The following is a 9,019-nucleotide window of genomic DNA, read 5'->3' on the forward strand; positions in this document are numbered from 1 at the left end:
CTACCATCACCCACAGATTTTCATATGGAGGAAGAGCTTTTCTGATTTCACTTAACTCCTGAAAGGACCACCAGTCCCCAGTCATGCACATGCCAACAGGTACATATATACCAAGAGGATCTTCTTACATTAACAGTTTCCAAATAAAGAGTCTGGAATTTCAGTTCATGTTAGCATTTTTCTGAGACTAGACTGAAAATCACAATATCATCGTATATTGGAAACTATGATCAAAAAAAGCAATGCAGAATAAAGTGGCAATTGAGGACTAAAATTTGACCTACATCGTATTTTAAAATATTATGTATTATTATTCTAAAATATAAAGATGTGGTTGGATTTCCATTATTTCAAAAACACTGAAGAGCTCATCCTTTTCATGCCTCCACAGAGGCCAGATCAACCAGAATCATGACCACTACAGGCATCTGAGCAATTTTAGCAGTCAGTACAAATAGCTGTAGCTAGATTGGTCTTTCCATGATCAATACCAATTGCGAAGCTCCAAAATTTATGTGCATGCTCAGGCTGCACTCAAATGGTCATGTGAATTAGGTAAATATCAACGGGGTGATATTATCAATAACAAACGTGATCATGTTTTTCCATTCTACTTTCCTTTGTATTAGATTAGCAGACAAACAAGTAGCTTGATTTTTTTTAATTAGAAAGCCACTTTAAAAGTTTTACGGTTATTTAAACTATTATCTTAAAAATGATTCTGTCCCTTCCTCCCCACCTCTCTCTCAAAAAAAAAAAAAAAAAAGCAAATAAATGCGTTGTCCACCACAATTATAATGCGGCTTACAGCCATGCCCTTAGGCCCGGAGGAGAATGTGGGAAAGCGAAAGCAGTTTTTGGATAAGTGTGATGAAAGTGTTTTGATGTTTTCTTTACATTCTGCCTTTCCATTATTACTATTACTTACGATTTCCCAATATTTAAATGTAACGAAATGGTGATTTTCTTATAAATAAATCATTATTTTTCTTCATAGTTTATAATATTTCACAAAGCATTAACATTACACCATGCTGCTAACTGCTATGAGTGTATCTAAACATATTCATTAGTATTTGTTAACAGATCACATTTTATGTAATATAATATTTTTAAAACCTTTCTACATATCTATAAAATTTAAGGAGCTATAGTTGAAGCATTTTTAAATATCTAGCACCAAGGCCTTGTGTTCTGGTCTTCTCTGGATGTCTTTTCTCTGATCAGCAGCCCTTAAGATTCGCTTTGAGGTAGAACAAAAGGGAGATGTGAGAAATATAAAATTGAAGGGCAAAATGAGAGCAAGGACACAGGTTTCCATCAGCATCGACTCTCAGTACAAAACACTATTGTTTTGGAAGTCTGTTTATATTTACGCAATGAAAATATCTGTTCTATAGTCATCACTGGTTAATCTGTAAGTAACACATACACACACGTACACACACACAACAAAACATATGTATGCTGTACATCATAAAAATACAACTAAAATACATATTTTTGTGTCTATAATGAAAACAAAATCTTAAAATTTTAAATTATGAAGCTACAGGAAAGATCATATACATCCTTTTTTATTTTATGAATTTACAAAGGTAGCAGTGGACGGGCTGGGGTCAGAACATAAGCTTTGAGATATACTTGTGTGCTTTCTACTACACAACTATACTCTGAAATATGCAAGCAGAGCTCATTAGAGAGACAACCTTTGCCCAAAGAAAATACATTTTCCATATACTGTTCTGCAGATTTCAGTAGAGAAATTCTTTTGAAATCTTGGTAATGATGGCATATAGATTTCTCTGTTCATGAAGATAACAAAGCTATTGATTTGGCTTTCCTTGTAAAATTGTAAAAGAATAATAAAGCCACTCCACAAACAGAGTCAAAGAAATGTGTGCTTTAATTTTGTCTGTAACTACTCTTTTTTTTTTTATAAAGATTTTATTTATTTATTTGAGAGAGAGAGAATGAGAAAGAGCACATGAGAGGGGGGAGGGCCGAGCAGGGAGCCCGATGCGGGACTCGATCCAGGGACTCCAGGATCATGACCTGAGCCGCAGGCAGTCGCTTAACCAACTGAGCCACCCAGGCACCCTGTAACTACTCTTAAATGAACCTGTCATTGGAGTGTATTGTTGACTCTATTAACTGCATCTGAGTTTGCCATGTTTCCTGAAGATGTGTTTCAGATTATGCCCATGATTCTTTAGTACTTTTTGTTTTGGTCAATTACGTCAAATATTTTTGTTTATTAATACAAAGAAAGATCTTCTAGAGGGGAGGGGGGTAGGAGGATGGGTTAGCCTGGTGATAGGTATTAAAGAGGGCACGTTCTGCATGGAGCACTGGGTGTTATACGCAAACAATGAATCATGGAACACTACATCAAAAACTAATGATGTAATGTATGGTGATTAACATAACATAAAAATAAAAAAAAAGAACAGGGAGAACTATGAATGTGTGTGAATTATCAAAAAATAAAGAAAGATCTTATCATTCTTTAATATTTTCACTATGTAGTATGTGGGAATAACATGGTTTCTGTTCACTATTGGATATTGAATGTTCATAAAAATTTATGTTGTTGCATTTCACTGAAAAAGAACTGACCAAGATATGGCCAGCCACCAGGAATAGTACCATGTGGTGGTTAACTTTATTAACTTTCCTTTCAACCATAATGTTGTCTGACACTGTGGTGCTTATCATTTAATGTTTAACACCCATTTGTCATTCATTACTTCAGCAAATACTTATTTAGCATCTGATGCAGTTTTCTTATGCCTTGAGTAAAAAGATTGCAAAAATCACTAGTGTCAAGTCCCTCGTCATATACTTTCAGACATATTTGTCCATAAGGTGCTCTACTGAAATGTAGTTAAATACTCTAGATTAAAAGAAGGAAAATTTTCGACATTTCATAGTTCTCAATTTTATCTTTAACATTATATAAGTTTACCCCCACAAACTGCTCCTTGCTTTGGAACTAAAGAAAATAATATTGTATTTGAATGACCAAGGCTCTTCCCTGTATAATGCACTGTTACAATAGTCTATAATATAACTACCATAGAACAATTTCACTTCTAGATACATACCCAAAAGTACGGAAAGCAGCATCTCAAAGAAATATTTGAACATCGATGTTCATAGCAATATTATTCACAATAACCAAAAAGTGAAAGTAACTTAAGTGTTCTTTGACCAAAGAATGAATGGGTAAACAAAATGTAATATGTATATGTCATGGAATATTATTCAGCATTAAAAAGAAAGGAAACTATGACACATGATACAACATGGGTGAACCTTGAGGACATTATGTTAAGTGAAATAAGCCAGTCACTCTGGGAACCAAACTGAGGGTTACAGAAGGGAGGCGAGTGGGGGAATGAGGTAACAGGGTGATGGGTATTAAGGAGGGCACGTTTGGTGATGAGCACTGGGTATTATATGCAACTAATGAATCGTTGAACACTACATCAAAAACTAATGATGTACTATATGTTGGCTAATTGAACATAATAATAAAATAATAATAATAATAAACAAGCCAGTCATAAAAAGACAAACACTGTATATTCCACTTCTATGAAGTACCTAGAATAATCAATTAGCAATAATCGTGCCCCGGATAAACCTCATTGGCTACAATACTGCCACCGCGCAAAGCAAATAAATAGGGACAGAAAGGAGAAGGGCGGTTGCCAGGGGCTGGGAGAAGAAGGGAATGGGTCATTGTTGTTTAATAGGTATAGTGATAGCAGAAATGGTTATGAGTGATGTGTACCCTCTATTCTAGCATCTTAAAGATGCTACAATTTAACCAAATTATGAATGAGTGAAGCAAGGTCCTACAGTGGAAAATCAATGTACTGCTTTTCAAGGGTGACCTTCTTTTCATGGACTTTAATGCATTAAAATATTTCTTCTTCTTAGTATTATGCTAGAAAGCCATTAAGAAGAATGACTCTGGGGGACCTGGGTAGCTCAGTCGTTTGTTAAGAATCTGCCTTCGGCTCAGGTCATGAGCCCAGGGTCCTGGGATCAAGCCCCACATTGGGCTCCCTGCTCAGCAGCAAGTTTGCTTTTCCCTCTCCCGCTGCCCCTCCCCCTTGTTTGTGCTCTCTCTTTTTCTCTTTCTCAAATATACATAAAATCTTTTAAAAAATAAAAAGGCAAATGGTATTGAAAAAGAACAAAGTTGGGGCGCCTGGGTGGCTCAGATGGTTAAGCATCTGCCTTCGGCTCAGGTCATGATCCCAGCGTTCTGGGATCGAGTCCCGCATCAGGCTCCCTGCTCCTTGGGAGCCTGCTTCTCCCTCTGCCTCTCTCTCTGTCTCTCATGAATAAATAAATAAAATTTAAAAAAAAAAAGAAAAAGAACAAAGTTGGAGGACTCACACTTCTCAATTGGAAAACTTACAACAAAGCTACAGTAACTAAGAACGTGTGGTGCTGACACATATATATGGAATAGAGCTGGGAGCTCCAAAACAACCTTTCAATGGTCAGGAAAATTTTGACAAGAGTCTCAAGAAAATTCAAACAGAAAAAAAGTCTTTTCAACAAATGGTGTTAAGCCAATTGGATGTTAACATGCAAAATAAAGTTGGACCCCTTCCCCTTGTCATACAAAAAATGAACTCAAAATAAAAAATAAACCTGATTTTGCAAATGTTACCTAATAATAAGTGTGACCAAAATTAAGAATAAAACTCATGAGCAAATTGTTTAAAATTATTAAATAAAATAAATGGTGAGTTTTCTATAGTGCTTATAGGTTAAGATAGTTAACATCTTAGGTTCCCTCAAGATTATACTTTTAATTCAATGTAATTCAATAAAATTCAGTGTTTTTCATAAAGTTTAAAAAGATCTGCCTAAATTTTATATGACATAGAGCCAATAACAGCCAACAAATTTTTAAGAAGAAAATTTGTCTCTACTGTATTGCAAGAAAAAAGATAGTATTTCAAACAGTGTGTAAGAGATAGCTAGATTAATGAAACTGAATAAAGAAAACAGATGCAAACCCACATGTTAATGAGATCTTTGTGTGTGACAGTGGAAGCATCACACATCAGTGGAAAAAAAGTAATGAACTATTTAATAAATTGTGCTTGTTTAATTGTAGATCCTTATGAAAAGACATTAAAGTATATCCTTACACCATGTAAAACTTAGAAACTCCAGATTTAACTCAAAAACAAAAATGAGAAGAGCAAAACTTTTAAAAGAAATTAAGATATTATTTTCATAATATTATTAGTGCTAACTATAAAGGCTTTGAGCTAAGGTAGGCTAGCTTTTATTTGATCAACCCCCTCACCACAAATAAAGAAACGCTAGGGGTTATGTGATTGAAGGTGTCAGAGAGAAGCAACTTAGCTATATCCAAAAATGTCAAGATCCTGAAGAAAAGGGAAGTGCAGATTTATGAGACTGGCACTTGGTGCGACTTGTTCTCTGAAGGCGTTTGGAGAGTCTGGGCAATGCATGCAGTGATTTCACAGAACTGCAGAAGCAAGAGTTGGAGTTCAGGACCTAGCAAAGTACTGGCACTCTGGTGACGAGCCCTGGATTTAAGATGGGTCCCCCAAGGAGTAAAGGCATACTAGAAATAGAACACCCCTAACAGGAAAAAACCTGTCATGGAATCACCTCAATTATGGTTTTTCATATGAATATTTGCCTTTGCCATAGCTGAGAAACAGACAGACTTTTGGCAATCCTACATGTTTGACAGACAAAAAGTGGAGTTCAGGATCCCAAAGATGAAGGCCTTGTAAATAGTCTAGTTTTTCAGTTAAAACCAATAAAGGCCTCAATAGAGGATTAAGGATGATGTGGAAAAAGAGGGACAATAGATAATAGAAACTGATACTAGAAATCCACAGCTGATCCAGGTATTAGAATAACAGATACAGCCTTTATAATCAAAATAACACATGGGTTGAAGAAAACCGAGAAGGTATAACATTTCAACAAAAAATGGGAATATATAAAAGGAATACAAATAAAAATTACAGATCTGAAGATATAATAACTAAAATAAAGAATTCGATAGATGAGTTTAATGGCAGACTAGCCAGTGTCTTCACTCCAAAAAAAAAAAGAAAAAAAGATTAATGAGGTGGAAGATAGTTCATTAGATCCAGACTCAAGCACAGAGAGAGAGAGAGAGATGGGGTGAGGGAGGATGGAAAATACACTAAAGCATTTAAGAGATAAATGGGATATGTTAAAATACCTAACATAACCTGTAAATAGAACCTTAGGTGAAAGGCCAAAGAAAAAAATACAAAGCAATATTTGAAAGAACAACGCAAATAATCTTTCAAAGCTGATTGAATACATTAAACACAGATTCAAAAAGTACAACAAAAAGTTTATGTAAAATACATAGAAACAAAACAACACTAAGGCACACCATAGGATAACCAAAGACAAAAAAAAAAAAAAATCTTAAAAGCAAGAGAGAGGGGAAAAATGGACCCATTACCTAAAAGAAGAGAGGAATAGAATGACAGGTAGGTGACTTTTCTATGGAAATAATAGGAGCAGAAGGTAATACAGTTGAAAAAAAATACACTAAAAAAAAAAAAAAAACCTGAAAAATGCACTAAAATAGAATGCTATTCACAAAGAAAATCTGCTTCACAAATGAAGGTAAAGACCTTTTCAAATATATAAAAATCAGGAAAATGTATCACCATCAGATCCACACTAATGAAAATACTTAAAAAGTACTTAAGATGAAGGGAGGCGCCTGAGAGGCTCAGTCAGTTAAGCATCTGACTCTTGATTTCTGCTCAGGTCATAATCTGAGTATCCTGAGATCAAGACCCATGATGGCTCTGGGCCGGGTGTGGAGCCTGCTTGAAATTCTCTCTTTCCTTTGCCCTCTGCCCCTCCCCCACCTGCTTGTGTGCATGCGCTCTCTCTCTTTCTCTCTCTCTCTCTCGATCTTTCGCTCTTTCTCTAAAAAAAGAATTACTTAAGATAGAGGGGAAATGAACTCATGTGAAAGCCTGGAGTTCAGAAAGAAAGAAAGACTTAAAAGACTAAATACGTAGATACATCTAAATGAATATTGACTGCATATAACAACAACATTACTGTCTTGAGTGCATTTAAAATTATGAATAATTAAAGTAAATACCAAACATAGCAGAAAATTCAGGAGGTGATAAATGGAATTAAAGTGTTTTAAAGTCCCTGCATTGTCAAGGGAGCATTAAAAGCATTACGTTAAATCAGGCAGGCTGCAAAAAAACAATAATACATAGAGTAATTTCTCATGTAACCATTCAAACAATATTTTAAAAACATGACCAATGAGAGGATAGATATCAAAAATGCTTAATTTATCCAAAGAATGCACAAAACGAAAATAAAAAGGAAATATAAAGCAGGTGGAAAAATACAGTACAAATAATCAGATGGTAGATTTAAACACAAATTGAGGAGGAAATACACTAAATACACCAATTAAAACATAAAAATTGTCAGACTGGATTTGCGAAACAAAGACATAATAAATTTTGAAAAAAGTCCTATCAGCCCTCAATCTGAAACTAAAATAATCTGAGGGTTCTTACTATGAAAAAGAACGCAAATGGAGGTTTCTTTTGAACATTTTACAAAGTCCTATGACATGTGAACCCAGCGCTGGAGGTGGAGGTATTTCAGGTGAGGAGTTCTGAGGGGCTCTGCCAGGGCAGTAGATTCATAACAAGTCTGTTTCTGTTATGCAGGCAATGATAGTGGGAACTCAGGAGCATGACAAACTGTGGGTGGGAAGTTCAAACTCAAAGAGAATGATTTCTTGAGATGATGGTTATGGTAGAGATTTTGGTATGTTTTGATATAAAAAGATGCAAATCATTTCAGGATTTGGTACTTGTTGAGTTTATAGAAACCTACAGGCTACTACTCCCTGCACTCATTTGATCATGACAAAATTTATGAGATTCCGTATTAATATGATAATTGTATAGATGAGGAAACAGAATCTTGGAGACGTTAAATAATTATCCAAGAACACTTAACTAGTAAATAAAAGAGCTAGAATGTAAACTCAACTCCATTTGCTTACAGTACTCATATAGTATTTATTAAAAGTCAAAGAATTTTAATATAATTTAAAAATATAATTAGAGTAGCTGTTGCAAATTAATTTGAACAGTTGAGAATTTTGGATGTTAATTAAGGAGTTCTTGTATTATCAAACAGTGGTATAAACCAAAAGATGTGGAACATTCAAATTTATTTTGATAATACATCTAATAATGGCCCTCTTTGTAAACCACAGGAAAAATACTTATTAGAAAGAATATCCTCAATTTTAAGCTTTTCTATTTAATTTTTTGTCTTAAGCATTGGTGATTTCTGCCATCTAGCAGATGGCAAAAGAGAATGAGCAAGAAGCAAATAAATATTCATGGAAGAGTTGGATCCATTCACCAGGCTTAGATGAAAGCTAGTGATTTTTTTCTTGAACATATTCTCTGGGCCATGATTTTATTTGACTATATTTAATATAGTCATACTTCATAATAGTGAAATAATTCCATTTTCGCATGCTAGAAGAAAATACATCCTTTTTTTTTGTTTTGAATTTGTCTATTCATCTGACACACAGAGAGAGAGAGAGACCACAAGCAGGCAAAATGAGAGGAAGCCCAAGCAGGGAGCCTGACGTGGGGCTTGATCCCAGGACCCCGGGGATCATGACCCTAGCCGGAGGCAGACTCTTAACCGGCTGAGCCACGCAGGTGCCCCAAAATACATCCATTTTGATGGTGACCCTCAAGGATTGCTAGGATTTCATATCATTCAAACAAATTTGAGAAGTACTTCCTTCTTTGGCTCCTCTCAACTTTGCATAAAAACTGAGAATTTTCTTTATTCTGGTGATGCTCAACCTACTACATTATTTACTTTGCTTTGTTTTTAGGGATAATATTACTCTTCTCATTTCTAACCTCCTCCTTTGTCTTTCTGA

General features: G+C 35.0%; 1 non-coding gene across 1 annotated transcript; it reads right to left on the reverse strand.

Moving 5' to 3' along the window:
• Positions 1-3,547: 3,547 nt before the first annotated feature.
• On the reverse strand, positions 3,548-3,683 carry LOC115940021 (U4 spliceosomal RNA). Its single transcript, XR_004074807.1, has one exon. It is a non-coding gene; the product is annotated as a U4 spliceosomal RNA (small nuclear RNA).
• Between the last annotated feature and the right edge of the window lie 5,336 nt (positions 3,684-9,019).

The sequence above is a fragment of the Leptonychotes weddellii genome, chromosome 4 (assembly GCF_054177405.1).
Source record: "Leptonychotes weddellii isolate Sample4059 chromosome 4, ASM5417740v2, whole genome shotgun sequence".
In the NCBI taxonomy this organism is placed as follows: domain Eukaryota; kingdom Metazoa; phylum Chordata; class Mammalia; order Carnivora; family Phocidae; genus Leptonychotes; species Leptonychotes weddellii.